Here is a 17,349-nt window from a genome sequence, read left to right on the forward strand (position 1 = left end):
CCAAAATATGAGATCGATACGACATCTACAGCCAGAGTTATTCAACTGTCTCATTGTAGACGCACTTGGCAGGAACAATGAGACAGCTGGGGAACAATGAGACACTCTACGAAAGTCAATACTTTTCTAGTAAAACATCATGTTTTTGTATTGTTCCATTACTGGTGACTTGCCTTGAACATTTTAGAGCAATTTTGCCAACATGAAACTTTAATTAACAAAAGTTATACTAAAAAGTATTTAAATTTTGTAAAATCAATATATTTATACTAAATAACTTTGTATGTTTGGTTAAATGAAGTTAAAACTCTATAAATATGCCAAAAATCACTTCCAATTCTTGTTTTGAAAGATTTACGTGTATTTTGAAATGTTTAATGAAGAAAAATCAAAGTGTCTCATTGTTACCCAAGGGCTAAAATGAGTGGGGAACAATGAGACAGCCCTGGATTCTGGGTATATTCTAAATTTTGGTCAAACCTGATGAAAGGACATTGTAGCCCAACTCAATCGCTATGGAACGTCGAAAGAAATTTGATGAAATATTAGTTTTGGTTTAAATGGCAGCCTGCGAGCGAAAAAGTATTTTTTGTCCATAATTTACTTTTACACCCCAGAATCAAACATTTATGAATAACTTTTCAAGGGAGCGTCCATAACCAAAGCCACTTTTATAGCTGACGTGTATCTAGTAGATACACCTTTCCCCCAAATATGAGCCTGATTGGTTGAAACTACAACTTGTGAGAGCCATTTTATCATTGTTCCCCGTGTCTCATTGATGACTACCCTACCCTACATCGGGAGAAGCTAGCCAGAGTGTAAATTGACCAGCTTGGATTACCCGTGAGCACGCACAGTCAAGCACGTGTCAGCGGAAGAATCTCCTCTCCCGAAGTCCCGAGCCCGAAATGAGGTTAAGAACAAAAGACCGAAAAGCGCACAAGACATCATTATCGCTATCAACCGGAGCATCACCCCGTAAACTCCTAGCTGGTAGAGTGCTAGAAGACGACGACGACGACGAGAAGAGAGAGAGGACAATCCGATACTTGCCGGCATCCAAAGAGGACACAAGAAACAGTGGCAGCAGCCGGTGCATGGTGATGGTTCAGGGGGGGGAGTAGAAGAACACCAGATGCTGTCCACGGTAGCGTAGCAACCACCGACTGACGACGAGGATGTTCGTGTAATGTTTCATTTGGGTTACATTTGGTGTCTTAGCCCGAGAAGCCTACACAGCAGCAGCAGCAGCAGTCCACGATGGTGGAGACCTGACCCAGGCAGTGGTCGTCGACGACGAGTTGTGGAACATCACGTACAGATGCTATATTCATCATAAGAATATGAACCACCTTAAGAGAGACAGAGAGAGACCAGTCGTAAGCAGAGAGCATAAAAAAGAGTGTGGTTGATGAAGATGCGATGAGGAAGCAGATTCAGGTGCAGAACAGTCAAAAGAGAGTGTGCTGTAGGGGAGGAGGAGGAGGAGTAGGTAGTGGAAAACCGCGAGCATCAAGAGTTATTACATCGAAAACATTAAGTACAGTTAGCATTTTTGCCGACCTGCTGCTACTGACTGCTCTGCTATGAACTCGGTAGTTGTTGGTAGATGTTCTCGACTGCCTTCGTGTGCGCGCACACTTCCGCGGTCAGGCTAATCTCGACTGTTTGTGGACGGTTTTGCGTGTTGGAGCATTCTGCCGGCACCAAGCTTTTTGCACGTAGAACTACTATATCTCCGTTCCGGACAAGTTGGCTTGGTTCCGGCATTTTTCGAACAGAAATGAAGAATCATGAAGCTTAGAATATCCAATCTGATGCACGCAAACGAATTTCCCATTAATAATTGAACACTGTAAGATTTACATTTCATTTATTAGGTTATTTTAACCTAAGTGGTGCGAGCTGTCAGTTCTGGTCAAGGTTAAAAGAAAATCCTGGTATGCTTGATATAATATTCAATTTAGTAAAAATATAATGTTTATTTCGTACCAAGTATCTTAATGAGCAGAAATAATAAATTTTTAAATTTATTTTTTCTCGAGTTGTAATGCTTTCCGCAAAAATGATCGTTATTTGTCACAATTGAGCAATTCTCTGAACTTTCGGTCATTAAATTTTTGCCTTCGTCACGTTACTGAAAAATGAACTTTACAAATAGACCTCCTACACCCATCTTCATGTATACCTATCGACTCAGAATCAAATTCTGAGCAAATGTCTGTGTGTGTGTGTGGTGGGATGTTGATCAAAAAATTGTCACTCGATTATCTCGACATTGGCTGAACCGATTTTGTCCGTTTTGGCCTCATTCGATCCGTCTTGGGGTCCCATAAGTCGCTTTTAAAAATTATGCAGTATAGGGTTGGTGAAATTTCACGATATCGCAGAAAGCGTAAAATCCGTGAAATTTGGCTTTGCCCGCGAAATCCCGTGAAATTTTATGCTTGTGTGAAACTGTAACGATTTTTCTTAAAAATGATTTATCAAACTCAAATAGGAATAAACATAATCTTATGAACTACTGTAGAATTAAGCGAATGAATACCCTTGTTTGATGACTTACATAGTGTTGGTGATTTTTGGCGATTTCGTGGACGGCGTGAAATTCGTAAATATTATCAATTTTCTCAATTTTTTTTTTCAAAATAACAACATAATAAATGTTTCATCCATACAGACTATTCAATTAAATTTTATTAGTTTTCAATTGTAAAGCTTGATATGAATAATTTGAAGAATTGTTCAGATTTTTCAGTTTTTTTCAGAAAGTAAGTTTAGTAATGTTTTCATTCGCTGTTATATTTTTTTCTGCTTTTTTATTTGAAAGGTATAGTTTCAATAGAAATTAAAAGAATCATCTTTTTTTTATTCAAAATAAAATGAAAGCTTTTAAATCAACTTATAAAAACATTACAGATTTTTCTGAGTCCTGTTTGATTTTAACGATATTTGATTATTTGGGTGGATGATTCCCGTGAAAGATAAATTACTAATTTTTGTTTTGAATTAAAATGTCGATTTCGTTACAAATTATTTTATTTTTGCCTTTTGATATAAAATTTAAATTTTGTAAAAGGAGATAAAAACCTTTACAAAAATGTTAATAAGCTAAATGTCGCAAAAAATTCTAATTATTTCACTATTTTTTTGCTGGACAAGATTGTTAAATCTTGCTTTAATATGAAATGCAATGAAATCAAGCAAATCTGCAAAAAAAAAAACAATTTATCAGTCAAATATTTGAAAAAGCAGTTCAATAAATGAGAATACGCATGCCCTACATTTTATTTCAAAATATAGATAGAGCTCATCCATAAACTATGTGTCCTTTCCACCGCGTCCAAAGACATTGAAGGTTTGACAACCCTATCAAAAGTTATAAGCATTTAAGTGTTATTGACGCACTGTTTGGAGGCCGGATCTCAAATGATTTATGAAAGTAACGTATAACAATGTCTTTTTAATAAATCCGTGAACCACATTAAACATGCACATTAAACATATACTGTTTGTTCACAAACCCATATTGGTCCAATTACTATATTTTGATAATTAATCCTGAATTTTTGCTTACCTTTCATACAGAAATATTGAGGTCCCACATGAATTCGCCTGACCTTGAAAATATTATTCTGCTGACAGCACCACGTAGCACTACCACCACCGTAAACGGATTGTTTCAAACACCTTCAGTGTGAGTGTCAACAACACTGCTAATTCAATCGTCACGAGAGTCCACGTTTGTACTTGTTTTGGTGTAAAAGGTAAGTTTAATGAATCATTTTAGTCAATTTTCAGTTGTTTAAAATGCTAGTGTTTTCAAGTGTTAAGTTAAAATTGTTGGTGATGGTGTAAAAGTGTTCTTCAGGTTTGCAAAATTCTTGAACGACCAGTTTTGAAGAATTCGACTCATGCAGGTAATGTTCTACATGCATAAAAAATTTGGTTGCTATTACCACAATGTTTACAAAACTCCAGCATGACAAAAAAAAGTTTGTCCACACATAAACAAAAGGTTTCTTGGAGATGCGGGGCATCGATCCCCGTACCTCTCACATGCTAAGCGAGCGCTCTACCATCTGAGCTACATCCCCATGTTGAAAGAGAGGTGGCAAATGTCCCACCTGAACGCTGCCTCCCGACACTCTCTGCTTAGCTCGAGCTCGTTCACGCCCAAGAGAGACCGGTAGGTTTGTGTGTTTATTTCTCTGTTTCTCCCTCTTTGCTTCCAACTCCAACTGACATCGCACCGCATCGGCCACCATTCATGAATAAATAATACCAATATGGGTTTAACTTGAAGCTTCATTTTCGTACACAGCTTTAACGCTTATTGAGTGTTTAGTTGTGTGTGTATGTGTGTGCTGGCGCGTTCCGGGTGGTTTACGTTTTTACTTTCAATTTATTATTATGGTTCACGGGAAGTTATTGAGGGGTGAGATAATAGTTTCAAGCCCATTTGTTGACTTTGTTAGTCTTTCCACTGCGCCGTGACATAAATCCTATCAATTACTAACAGGGATTGATTGAAAGTGTTCGATTTTTATACTGGAACGATGAGTTTTGCTTTTTGAACTCTTGTATTCAAAAATGTTTCAATTATTTGAAACCCTGATTTAAAAGCATTAAAATTCGCCTGTTTTTTGTCTACATGAATGAATGTTGTGAATATCAATTGAAATGAATCTTGAAAATTTAATGAAAAAAGCACACTTTAATTTACAAATAATGTTTTAATTGATATATTAAATATTATCTGAAAACTCGAATAAAATATCAGAAATTGTCAAAAAGAATACGGGCTCAACCGGGATTTGAACCCGGGACCTCTCGCACCCAAAGCGAGAATCATACCCCTAGACCATTGAGCCACATGAAAGGGGCGGTGGTAAAAGTACATGAAAATAAATCTGCTTTACTAAACGGGGTCAACTTTAAGTTGACGTCAAGTTGTCGTTTAAGAAAAAGAAGAGGGGCTTTCGTATGTTGAATAAAGTGAAGTGTATCGTTTCAGTTTCCTCCATTTGAAGAGTATTAAATTGAGTATATTCTGTACGATGTAATGTGAGCAAATAAGATGTTCAACTCAATTGAATTGCTTTTTGTGATATATAATGTATTGAAAAATGTTTGTGCATCTTGCTGATTCTTTTGAATAGATAAACAAATTTTGCACTACTTGTAGTGAACATTTCATAATAATATTGCTATAAAATTGATTAATAATGCCACAAAATGTCACATATGCTAAAATTCCACGAAAAGGTTCGACCAAGAAGCGTGTTCTAAAAAGAAACTTCGGGCTCAACCGGGATTTGAACCCGGGACCTCTCGCACCCAAAGCGAGAATCATACCCCTAGACCATTGAGCCGCTTGCAATTGAGCCTGTGCAAAATTTTCGCGGGGGAATGGGAACTAAAAGATGTTTAAAAGTACTGCGATGGCAGTAAAAAAAGTTTCTTGGAGATGCGGGGCATCGATCCCCGTACCTCTCACATGCTAAGCGAGCGCTCTACCATCTGAGCTACATCCCCTTGTCGATTTCGGTGTGAAGTTAACCAATCTGGCGTTTCATGTGTTACACATGCTGATGCGTTGTCCGTTACGCTAAATTGTGTTGAATTATTAAATAAATGAGGGAAATCCTCTTTGCTCTTGAAATTCCACTGGAATCGGAAATATTCCTTAGGCAATCACGTTAAATCACGAAAAATGTTCAAAGAAGTGAAATTGTTTTCGTTGTCAGAAAATGCCATAATTTTGCTGAATTTAAAAAAAAACCGTGGAGGATAACAAAATTTCACTTTGGATAATCGAGTCACGATTTACTTTGTTGTTGTCTTGTTTTTGACCCCAAAACTACTCTGATGAAATATTGAAAAAAAAAATCATTTTTATTTTATTTTTATAGACAATCAACCATTAAAATTTGACTAAAATGGGGTCACGGAACTCTAATTTGATGTTAAGAGTAAGAAAATAAAAAATACGAAAAATTGTGATTCGATTATCCGAAATCCTGTACAAACCTTCGGATAATCGAACTTCGGATAATCGAATTTTCGGATAATCGAGGCTTCGGATAATCGAGTCTGGATTGTAGTTAATTTTAAGACAAGCTTATGGTTCTTCCTGTGATTTATAAGACTAATTTTAAATTTGTTTATTCCGAGCTTTAAAATTACAAAATTTAAGGTAATGTACCCGTCAATACCCATTCTCAATGTTAAGTTTCACGTTCGGTTTAGTTTTATTCCGACCTCCAAAACGGCTTAGTCATCAAGTCATCTCACACCAAGCAGCAGAACATCGCGATCAATGCCACGACCGTTTTGCTCAATTGAGATGTGATTGTGTGCAACATCATAGCCGTGGTGCCTAGCACATCCACCAACGTAAGCGTTTTGATGATCTTTTGGACGCGCAGCTTCAAACGGGTGGTGCGTTCGTTTGGGCAACCTAGGTTTGAACTCATACAATAACTTTTGACAGAATTTGAAGATTTAACGTTATTCAACGTCTAAATTTGTCATATTTCGATGAAAGAACCCAACGGAATCAGTTTTAAGTTCTGACCAGGGTCGCCAAAACGAACGCACCACCCCATTCATTCACTCTCTTGATTCGCTTGATGGGATTGAGGATGAGCGCGCTCCAATCTGGATGATGAACTGGCGGCCACCACCGCCGGTCGGTCAGGTTGATGGGAATCTGGGCAAAGTGTGAATGATTGGGAATTTTTGTTTTGTTTCCAGCGATCGAAAAGCAACGGTACCGGCTCGCATTGCGGTTCAGAGTCGCTGTAAATACCTGTGAACTCTGGCGAGAGGAATTCAAGCTTGAAAGCATCAACCTTCGTACTCAACTCGAGAGCAAGGTGTGTTGAACTGGGGTTCCAATTAGGTCCTCACTTGGCAGAGCTTTGCAAGTGGAAAGGAAATTTCCCATGAAAATTGTACGATACAGTGTCAGTAAATAAAAGTTTTTTCCAGCAAGTGCGATGTCCTCGTTTCGTTCGCACTTACGATGCCATGATGATGTCGTCGTCCTTCATGTCCCCTGTGACTACATGCAGCCGCGGAGTGTCAACTAGCTTCTGGAGGTCCTTGTATCGAAGGATGTTGTGCGGTGCGAAGGACAACTGCTGTGGACGTCTCTGTAGGCGCCTGTGAACCTTTTCCGTTGTGTCCCCTCTGGCTGGCCGATGTCCTGAGACGGTCATCGTCTTTGGGTAGCCGTTTGACGGAGTTAGTTCGATTAAATTACAAAAAGTTCCTTAAAAAATGTTATTTTGTTTTTAAAATCTTATTCGTGTTAAAGATCTGGTAGACATCGAATTTTTGTAATTTCTAAACATCACACTGTTTGATTTACCAATTAGTTGCAATCCATTCCCCAGCACGGTAAATTTCCTCAGTACTTCGTCGTAGCCTCAGTTTCCCCCCTGCCAGGTCAAGTCGCCAAGGCAAAACAATTGATGGAAAGGACATGAACTGCCAAATGGATGTCCGCCCCCACCCCCTCCACGGTCGATAGCTTCGTCCTTCTTTCCTTCCCTTTCCTTCCATCGACCTCCACAGTAACTGCGCCGTACCGTCTCACGACGACGGAGTTCCTCAACAGTCTCCAAATGGGGTGGAAGAAAAAGGGTGCTCACATGTAAGCCACCCCAGGCTGCTTGTAGGGGTGATGACGCCTCCGGTTTTCCACCCCCCGGACACAACAGAGATAGGGGGTGTTTATTGAATTCACTTTCCCCCTTTTTTCTGTCGTGTGAGTGTGTCACTCTTTTAGTACTTCCGCGTGCGCGATTGGTGGTTTGTGAAGACCGAAAGTGATTATGATGATGTTCAACAAGATTGTAGTGTGATGAAACGCAATGTGAATCGACATGGATTTTGTTGAAAATTTCTTGGTTTTTTCTTTCTAAGGCAAATTTTAATTGAAGTTTTTGTTTCCTTTTTTCAAACTATACCAACAATCAGAGGGAAGAAACACCTCGGGGACATAATGTTGAAATTAAAGTATAGGTTTTAGTGAAAAAAGAAGTTTTTCTCGTTTTTGTCATTTCCCGTTTTTTGCGTGGGTGGCGTGTTGAAAAACCCAAAAGAAAATCTTAAAAAAATCAAATCTCGGAATTCTATTAATGAACCTAACCCATTTTTAAGTATATTACGTGAAACTTCCCGAGGAATCCATCAAAAATATTTTCAGAAATCTGGCTCTTTGATCCAGACACGATCAAAACGGCCTTTGAACTATTATATTAAATATTTTTCCTTGAAAGCACAACTAATCATTTTTCAGTTGGGCCCAAGACAACTCAAATCGGTTGAAATGGAGCGAAGTTATGATTTTTTTTTAAATGAGGCTTTGTGAAATTTGCCAATCTTTTTATTGAAAATAATCTAGAAATTTTAAAATTTAGTCTTAAATGTGAGTTGGGATATTTATCAATTTGTAAACCTATTAAAAAGCTATATTTGATTCATAAGTTTTGAGTGTTTTCTTTCACAAGTATTTAATCGAAAATCGAGTCAATAGTTTCCGTGAAATCGTCAGTTATAATTTGACACTTAAAAAATCTAATTTTCATCGATTTAATTATTTGTAAGACGGTATCTCAGAAACTAAAATTTAATTTCCGAAAATTATAACCTCAAAGTGACAATAATTCCAAAACATTGCATTTTTTTCAATTTTTTGACCCCAAAAAATATTTTTCAAAAATTACACTTTTTTCATTAAATTATTCCTCAGTAATCAAATTTTGTACCATCATGCACTATGGCTCAAATTATGTTTCTTTGATTCCGATTAAACATTGGAAATATTTCAAAAATAAAAAAAATATCTATTTTGGGAATCCAACTTTTAGTGAAAAAACGAAGAAATGGTTTATTTTTTTAAGTGTGTTATTATTTTTTCCGAATAGTCCATATTTTAATATACAACTTTCCCGATGACACCAAATCGATCAAAAAATCTTACACACTAAAAAAATGTCCATTAGAATTTTTACTCAAACCAATGAATTGCGTAAAAAATCCAAACAACTCATTTTTTTATATTTTTTAGATGACAAAAATTGTACCATCTTTTGCCCAATGGTTATGATCAAAAATCATTTGGCAGTGTTGCCATTTTCCTCGTAAAATAAGAATTATTGAATAACTTGAAAAAGTCATTAAACTTTTTTGACTTTATTTTCGATGTAAAACCAAATTTGCCAAAAGTATAGTACATTAAATTTGATATCATGCATCGTTTTCAAGTTATAGCCTCTTAAGCATATTTTTTTGTCACGTGACGTGACTGCAACAACACATTTTCTGTCATCTTAAACATATTTAAAAATTAGATTTTTCAAAAATGATTATCAATTTAATTAATTTTGTATGTGAAAAATCGAATTGAAAAAGCGGTAGATTTTTTTTTGAGCAAAACTGTTTTTAAAGAAGTCCCTTATAGTTTTTTTTTTGTATGGACAGCTGCCAAAGTTGTTTGGAGACTTGCATAGACGAACTGATGATGTCAAAAGGTCTTATTTGGTAACAGGAACGTTACAACCAAAGCTTCATCTAAATAAATAAAAAAAACTTAACATAATTGTTGTCTCTCAAGTGTCAGAGAATTGCCCCTTTTTTAGTTGTGCTTCCACTGTTAAGTGTTCAAATCAGGGCTGTGGAGTCGGAGTTGGAGTCGGAGCCGGAGTCGGTGGAGTCGGGTCTTTTTGGGGACCTGGAGTCGGAGTCGGAGTCGGAGTCGGAGTCGTCAAAACTCGAATAGCTGGAGTCGGAGTCGGAGTCGGAGTCGGCTAAATTTTATGAGCTGGAGTCGGAGTCGGAGCCGGAGTCGTAGATTTCTGATTGACCCGGAGTCGGAGCTGGAGTCGGAGTTTCAAAATATTTTATATAATTCATGAACTTATTTATTTTTCAATATTTGTTATAATTCAGGTTAATTCTCATTTTTTTTAATTTATTTATTGAATCGCGTGCACTGCGTTGACATTTTTATAATCATTTTTTTTGGATCAAGATATTTATCAGATGTCATGATGTTTTCGAAGTATTTCTATTGTGATTGGAAAGCTCTTATTGTGTTATTTCAATGATAATCTTTTAATCCTCTCTTGTCAATGTTTGCATACACTGTTCAATAGTGTCATAACTCATAAAATAGTAAATAATTGTAGCTGTGTAGTCAAAAAATTTAAACATATTAAAATGGTTCTTTACTGTCTCTTTTTGCTTGTATTTACAGTATGTAAAAAAAGTATTTACACCCCTTGGGCCCTATGCACATTTTGTGATGAAACATGTAAACAATTTAAAGTTTGGCAGAAACCTAGTACTACGTTTTGTACAGAAACTCATGCCGAACATTTTGCTGAAAAGAATGATTTCTTTAAAAAGTTGTATAACAAATACTATTACAAAAATCAAAAACTATACAAAATAAATATACGAAAAAAATAACATGAATAAAGTTATTTGTTGTCAAATCACAATAAATCCAGCCTCCAAACTCCAAATAGGCATCTTCGACTGATTAAAAAAATAAATTGGATTGAATATAAAGTTTACTTACTGCTTAGTATAAAAGTTTATATAACTCTGGAAATTCTATATAAAACTTATCTTAACTTATTTTTGCAAACTTTTAATTCAACTAAATGTCAATATATTACCATAGAATTGGTAAGGTTTAAAGTAGATCCTTTTTGTTAATAGGAAAATAAAGGTACACTACCAGTACTTAACGAAAAAAATGTAACATTTGTAAAATTGACATTATAACAATACTAATAAATTATCAACTATTATATCAATCTACTACTTGGACCGCAACATGCTCATTTTGTATTTAAATAAAAATAAATCAAAGCGCCTTGCTGAAAACATTTAAAACAAACAAAAAATATCAAAAATAAGTTGCAACTAGTTTTGAAATAATCATTGATTAGATGTATCGATTACCTCAATGTTTACAATTTCTCTTAAAGTGTTGATTCTTAAGGATCCACTACACGCGAACATGTTTTGCTTCGACTTTTTTACGGAAATTGTCATAACTCTGAAAAGAAAACAGTTGGAGTCCCACTTTTTGTATTAGGTCCTGTAGAAATGTGATGCAAAGTAAACGAAATTTTCGCATTTTTTAAGGCTTTTTGAAGAAACTATTGAAACAATCAGATCAGTTTAGGTCTTGTAAACTTTGCATAACTTTTGTACAGGACTTAATACTAACTGTTTCCTATTCAGAGTTATGACAATTTCCGTAAAATACTCGAAGCAAAAAATGTTTGCGTGTAGTGGATCCTTAAATAATATCGATGAACAAGTCTATTTTTTTAAATACCTTAAATCGGGGTGATATAATTGATATAATTTTATTTTTTTTCAAATATATTAGAATTTTCTCATGATTTGTATGTTTAAAGTGTGTTCTGGGCTGGATCACACAATTTCCATATACGTCCTCTGAAATAAATTCAAAAGAGCTTTAAAAAATAGTGACTTTAAAAATAGTCTATTTCAAAACCAGCGTATCTTTGATAGTTACTGTGTTTCTTTAACATTTCAGCCTAAAATTATCCAAATGGATTTTATATGTTTATTCGATCATGAAGGTTAACTTTCTTTTATAATTTCATTTAAAAAAGTACAGTTAAAGAGTGTAGCTAGCATATAAACTTAAAAAAATGAATGTAAATTTAAAGTTTGTAAATAAAAAGTTCCAATTTTTCAAACAACTTAATTTAAATTTATTTAGAAAATTGTTGTGCAGAAAATGCGTTTAAATCTGAAAATATTTATGATTTTTGTTTCAATAACGCTGACAACATGTAACATAGAACAACGAACACTTATCTACCAAGCTTAGTATGGTTCCATATCATTCTGTTTCTATAAATAATTCGTATGTATAATTTTGTTTAACACCTCGAACATAAATGTCACCCCGGTATTATTCGCGCAAGTGTGAACTGAAATGTGAGTGATGTGATTAATTGAAATTTTTAAAATATTTTAAATACAGATTAGGTGTCGGAGTCGGAGCCGGAGTCAACAATTTGTGGTAAGCTGGAGTCAGAGTCGGAGTCGGAGTCGGCTAGAGTTGGAAGGCCGGAGTCGGAGTCGGAACCGGAGTCATCAATTTGTGGAAAGCCGGAGCCGGAGCCGGAGTCGGAGTCGGCTTAACTCAGAAAGCCGGAGTCGGAGTCGCTTGAAATATGATCCGACTCCGCAGCCCTGGTTCAAATGACGAAATTTTTCTACCACTAAACATTCAAGCCCAGCCAATTGTTTCTTTTCAAATGAGTTCAAAAATTTGCGTCTTGAAATTGTATTCTTTTTATACGATTTTGCATAAGGAAAGTTTTTTTTTAGACGATGGCAATTTTGTTTTTTTTTTTGTTTCCACTACAGGCAAAAAAACAATGATAAAGAAGGCAAAACCCCCCGTGTACTCCTCCTCGCAAAGCATTACTGTTTGCTGAATTGTGGGTGGCAGCGTTGCTGGTGGGTGTCGGAATTATTGATTTTACTCCTGCTGCTGCCGCTTTTCCTGCTGTAGAACGATCTGTGTGTGTGCGGTTGGGAAAAGGCCAAAAAGGCTACTCCGTGTGGCGACGATGTGGGATATCCTTTTGCCGAGAGGGTGCCGAGGGGTGAACCTCTCTCCGCTTTTCCCATGAATTGAATATGTTAATTACATTTGCAGTTTCGAAGAAGATGGGATCATCGCGTGGGGTTCTTGAGTGATACACGTGTCCCGATTTCGGCGCTGACCATGGGAAGGGTGACAACATAACACTGCAATCTGTTTGGATTGGCAATTAAGAGGAGTTTGCATGATTCAACAGTTGTAAAATCAATAAGTATTTTCAACTTGAGCGGTTTTCAGCCAATTTGCCAAATTGCACTTTCCAGCAACTCAGTGACCACCAACTTCAAGCACTTTTTATTTGGCTAGTTTTTCTTCCTCACTAAAGTTTGAGTTAGCAAGCAGGAGAGAAATAACTTTTTGAAGAGGATTTTCTTAAAAAAAAAAAAAAAAAAAAATTTAGGAAACTTTTGCGGTCCCTGTCAGTGTTCGAGAGAGAGAGAGAGAGAGAGAGAAAAGATTACCTGGCATGGTAAAAATAAGCTATCACAAAATTTTTTTTGACCCATTCTCACCCGTGATGACGGTAGCATTTATTTTCCCCTTAATTAAAACCAAAAACATCTTGTTGATACAAAAAGGAATAACAATTCATTCTTATTTCTCAACAAGGCATTATGGAATTCTTGCCAACAAATGGACCTTTTAATTGACATTGCCGAGAACTGTTTTGAGAATTCTAAATGATCAACAGCTTAGTTTGAGGTTGTAAAATTAATCTCCCCTTAAGGGAGCAAACCATTAACAACACAACAAACGGCCATGTTCAATTGCATCTTATTGCCAACATGTGTGGAGATTTCAACTCCTCCAAGAATCATAAAAAAAAAAAAAATAAAGCGAGGGAGTTCAATTATAGTCACCGTGCACAGGAGACACGTGGCTGTCTTCACATGGCGGCTGACAGCCGGAGAAGACAACTCGATATCCGATACCTTTTCCAGCGCCAACGTTGCCCTGTTCCACTGCGCTACATAAAGTTGTTGCCCGGCGACAGGAAATCGAGCTGCCGAACTAGGTGTACTCCGCTCTCTGGGTATTCGGAAGTTGCACATTATTGTCACAACACACAACGCGGCGGGGGCTGTCAAATGGATTGTCACAATTCTGGAGGGGAGCGGGGACACCAAGTCGTCTCATAGATCAGCTCCCTAAACGGAGTTCAACGACTTGAACCGAACACTGCTGTGAACCCGAGGTAGGTTGAAGTTTAAACGGCGGCGCGGCTCAAGAGAGATTAGGGGGAAATTTCACCCCGTAAACAGTTTATTGCCGGTAATAAAAGAAAACAAAAATGTTACACGCTGAGGACAGGATTCGAACCTGCGCGGGTAGAACCCAATGGATTTCAAGTCCATCTCCTTAACCGCTCGGACACCTCAGCTGATGATAAGGGGTGGTGGAACTTTCCAGCTTGGCGGCAACCCCAGCTGAAAACTGCAATAAAAAAGGTGCAGCAAAAAAAGTTATCAGCTGATGTTGTCACCCCTAATTTGGATGCAACACAATCAGTTGAGGCTCCGGCGAGATTCGAACTCACGATCTCCTGTTTACTAGACAGGCGCTTTAACCAACTAAGCCACGGCGCCGTTGAACGTGAGGCTGATTGGTATTTTTTTCAACGCATGTGGGGTTGTAAAATAATAATCAAACAAGTCAATTGAAAGGAATCAATTGTATTTAAATTTCCACGGCATGACATTTTTTCAGTTAGGTTTAATTATACCTTGTTAATTAAACAACAGTTATTGCAAGATACAAAACATTTGTTTGTCAAATTCCACAATAGTCTCAACCTCGTTTTAGCTGGCATATTTTATATTTATGAAAAATTTAAAAAGGCTTCCACAGACAAACAGACAAAAGCAGTTCTCTACGATTTCGCGTTTTTTAAATTTTATTTTTTTGATTTGGATGAAACTTAATGTAAAAATGTAAATGTATGAAATTTCTGATCGATTTGGTGTGAGGTACACGCAAGACATTTTCATTTCTTTTATTTAACTTTTTTCACTGAAAGTTAAATTCCCCGCTAAAAAAATCTCCTGAGCCATGTTCTTGATGCTGCAAAATTTGATAAACGAGATATGACATTTTTTTTGTAAAAATCGTGTTTTTTGAAAACTATCAAAATACTGCTAAAAAAATATTTTTTCAAAGCAAATCGAATTTGCAATTGAAAGGTACTTTTTGCAATTCCGTCGTGAAACTACTCACTTTTCCTGTCATTCTTGAACGACGAAATAGCCTACTTTTCTGTACCAAAAATAACAGAATCGAATAGCAACACTTTTCAAAATAAATGCTTAAAAGTTCTACTTTTCAGCACTCAAATGGGTGCTGAAAAGTTAAACTTTTCAGCACTTGTTTCGAAAAGTAACACTTTTCAGCATTTTTTTGATTTAAACGATTTATTGACAAAATACATGAAAATTTGACTTAAAATTTCACTCAGTGTGTGTTTTTTGGAATTGCAAAAAATGTTGTATGGAACTCGTTGCAAAACTTGATTTTTTCAGCACTCTTCGTATTTATTCAACTCGGTGAACCTCGTTGGATAAATGTACGACTCGTGCTGAAAAAATCCTCTTTTTGCAACAGAAATCCCTACAACATTTTTTGCAATTCCAAAAAACACACACTGAGTGAAATTTTAAGTCAAATGTTCATTAGGGTGTAATATGGTTGTATGGAAAAAAATTAAATTGTCCATATTTAGTGAGCACAGCACTTTTTCAGTTCCTTTTGGGGCCCTAAACAACTCCTCAAAGTTTGGGACTGATTGGTTTAGTCCTCATTTTGCGCAAAGCAATTCAGTTTTCCATACAAATTTGTATGGGGAAAACCATTTTTTTGGATTTTGATATTTATCAAATCCACGTTTCATGCTATATCAAAACCGGACTCATATTCGGATGCTCTGGAATGTCCTCTACAACTTTGCCGAAGAGAGTATGGTGCTAGCTTGCCCCTAAAAAAGATACAGCGTGTTCAAAACTCGTCTAAAACGTGTTTTTTGCTCGAAAATCACGTTTTAGACGAGTTTTGAGGAAGGTATATCTTCTTTCAGGAGCAAGTTAGCACCATACTCTCTTCGGCAAAGTTGTAGAGGACATTCCAGAGCATCCGAATATGAGTCCGGTTTTGATATAGCATGAAACGTGGAATTGATAAATATCAAAATCCAAAAAAATGGTTTTCCCCATACAAATTTGTATTAAAAATTGAATCGCTTTGCGCAAAGTGAGGACTAAACCAATCAGTCTCAAACTTTGAGGAGTTGTTTAGGGCCCCAAAAGGAACTGAAAAAGTGCTGTGCTGGAAAATCGATTTTGATATTACACCCTAATGTTCATGTATTTTGTCAATAAATCGTTAAAATCAAAAAAATGTTGAAAAGTGTTACTTTTCGAAACAAGTGCTGAAAAGTTCAACTTTTCAGTACCCATTTGAGTGCTGAAAAGTAAAACTTTTCAGCATTTGTTTTGAAAAGTGTTGCTATTCGATTCTGTTATTTTTGGTACAGAAAAGTAGGCTATTTCGTAGTTCAAGAATGACAGGAAAAGTAAGTATTTTCACGACGGAATTGCAAAAAAAGAGTTTTTAGTCTTTAGTTTTTAGTTTTTAGTTTTTAGTTTTTAGTTTTTAGTTTTTAGTTTTTAGTTTTTAGTTTTTAGTTTTTAGTTTTTAGTTTTTAGTTTTTAGTTTTTAGTTTTTAGTTTTTAGTTTTTAGTTTTTAGTTTTTAGTTTTTAGTTTTTAGTTTTTAGTTTTAGTTTTTAGTTTTTAGTTTTTAGTTTTTAGTTTTAGTTTTAGTTTTTAGTTTTAGTTTTTAGTTTTAGTTTTTAGTTTTTAGTTTTTAGTTTTTAGTTTTTAGTTTTTAGTTTTTAGTTTTTAGTTTTTAGTTTTTAGTTTTTAGTTTTTAGTTTTTAGTTTTAGTTTTTAGTTTTTAGTTTTTAGTTTTTAGTTTTTAGTTTTTAGTTTTAGTTTTTAGTTTTTAGTTTTAGTTTTTAGTTTTTAGTTTTAGTTTTAGTTTTAGTTTTTATTTAGTTTTTAGTTTTTAGTTTTAGTTTTTAGTTTTTAGTTTTTAGTTTTTAGTTTTTAGTTTTTAGTTTTAGTTTTTAGTTTTTAGTTTTTAGTTTTAGTTTTTAGTTTTTAGTTTTAGTTTTTAGTTTTTAGTTTTAGTTTTTAGTTTTTAGTTTTTAGTTTTTAGTTTTTAGTTTTAGTTTTTAGTTTTTAGTTTTTAGTTTTTAGTTTTAGTTTTAGTTTTTAGTTTTAGTTTTTAGTTTTAGTTTTTAGTTTTTAGTTTTAGTTTTTAGTTTTTAGTTTTAGTTTTTAGTTTTAGTTTTAGTTTTTAGTTTTTAGTTTTTAGTTTTTAGTTTTTAGTTTTTAGTTTTAGTTTTTAGTTTTTAGTTTTTAGTTTTTAGTTTTTAGTTTTTAGTTTTTAGTTTTTAGTTTTTAGTTTTTAGTTTTTAGTTTTTAGTTTTTAGTTTTTAGTTTTTAGTTTTTAGTTTTTAGTTTTTAGTTTTTAGTTTTTAGTTTTTAGTTTTTAGTTTTAGTTTTAGTTTTTAGTTTTTAGTTTTTAGTTTTAGTTTTTAGTTTTAGTTTTAGTTTTTAGTTTTTAGTTTTTAGTTTTTAGTTTTTAGTTTTTAGTTTTTAGTTTTTAGTTTTT

The 17,349-nt window shown here is 35.0% G+C and overlaps 6 non-coding genes across 6 annotated transcripts; all 6 read right to left on the reverse strand.

Moving 5' to 3' along the window:
- Positions 1 to 4,027: 4,027 nt before the first annotated feature.
- Trnaa-agc lies at positions 4,028 to 4,100 on the reverse strand. The gene has a single exon. It is a non-coding gene; the product is annotated as a tRNA-Ala (tRNA).
- Positions 4,101 to 4,805: 705 nt separating this feature from the next.
- On the reverse strand, positions 4,806 to 4,877 carry Trnap-ugg. The gene has a single exon. It is a non-coding gene; the product is annotated as a tRNA-Pro (tRNA).
- Positions 4,878 to 5,306: 429 nt separating this feature from the next.
- On the reverse strand, positions 5,307 to 5,378 carry Trnap-ugg. The gene has a single exon. It is a non-coding gene; the product is annotated as a tRNA-Pro (tRNA).
- Positions 5,379 to 5,468: 90 nt separating this feature from the next.
- Positions 5,469 to 5,541, reverse strand: Trnaa-agc. The gene has a single exon. It is a non-coding gene; the product is annotated as a tRNA-Ala (tRNA).
- Positions 5,542 to 13,981: 8,440 nt separating this feature from the next.
- On the reverse strand, positions 13,982 to 14,063 carry Trnas-uga. Its single transcript has one exon. It is a non-coding gene; the product is annotated as a tRNA-Ser (tRNA).
- Positions 14,064 to 14,194: 131 nt separating this feature from the next.
- Positions 14,195 to 14,268, reverse strand: Trnat-agu. Its single transcript has one exon. It is a non-coding gene; the product is annotated as a tRNA-Thr (tRNA).
- Between the last annotated feature and the right edge of the window lie 3,081 nt (positions 14,269 to 17,349).

This window comes from Culex quinquefasciatus, chromosome 3, assembly GCF_015732765.1.
Source record: "Culex quinquefasciatus strain JHB chromosome 3, VPISU_Cqui_1.0_pri_paternal, whole genome shotgun sequence".
NCBI lineage: Eukaryota > Metazoa > Arthropoda > Insecta > Diptera > Culicidae > Culex > Culex quinquefasciatus.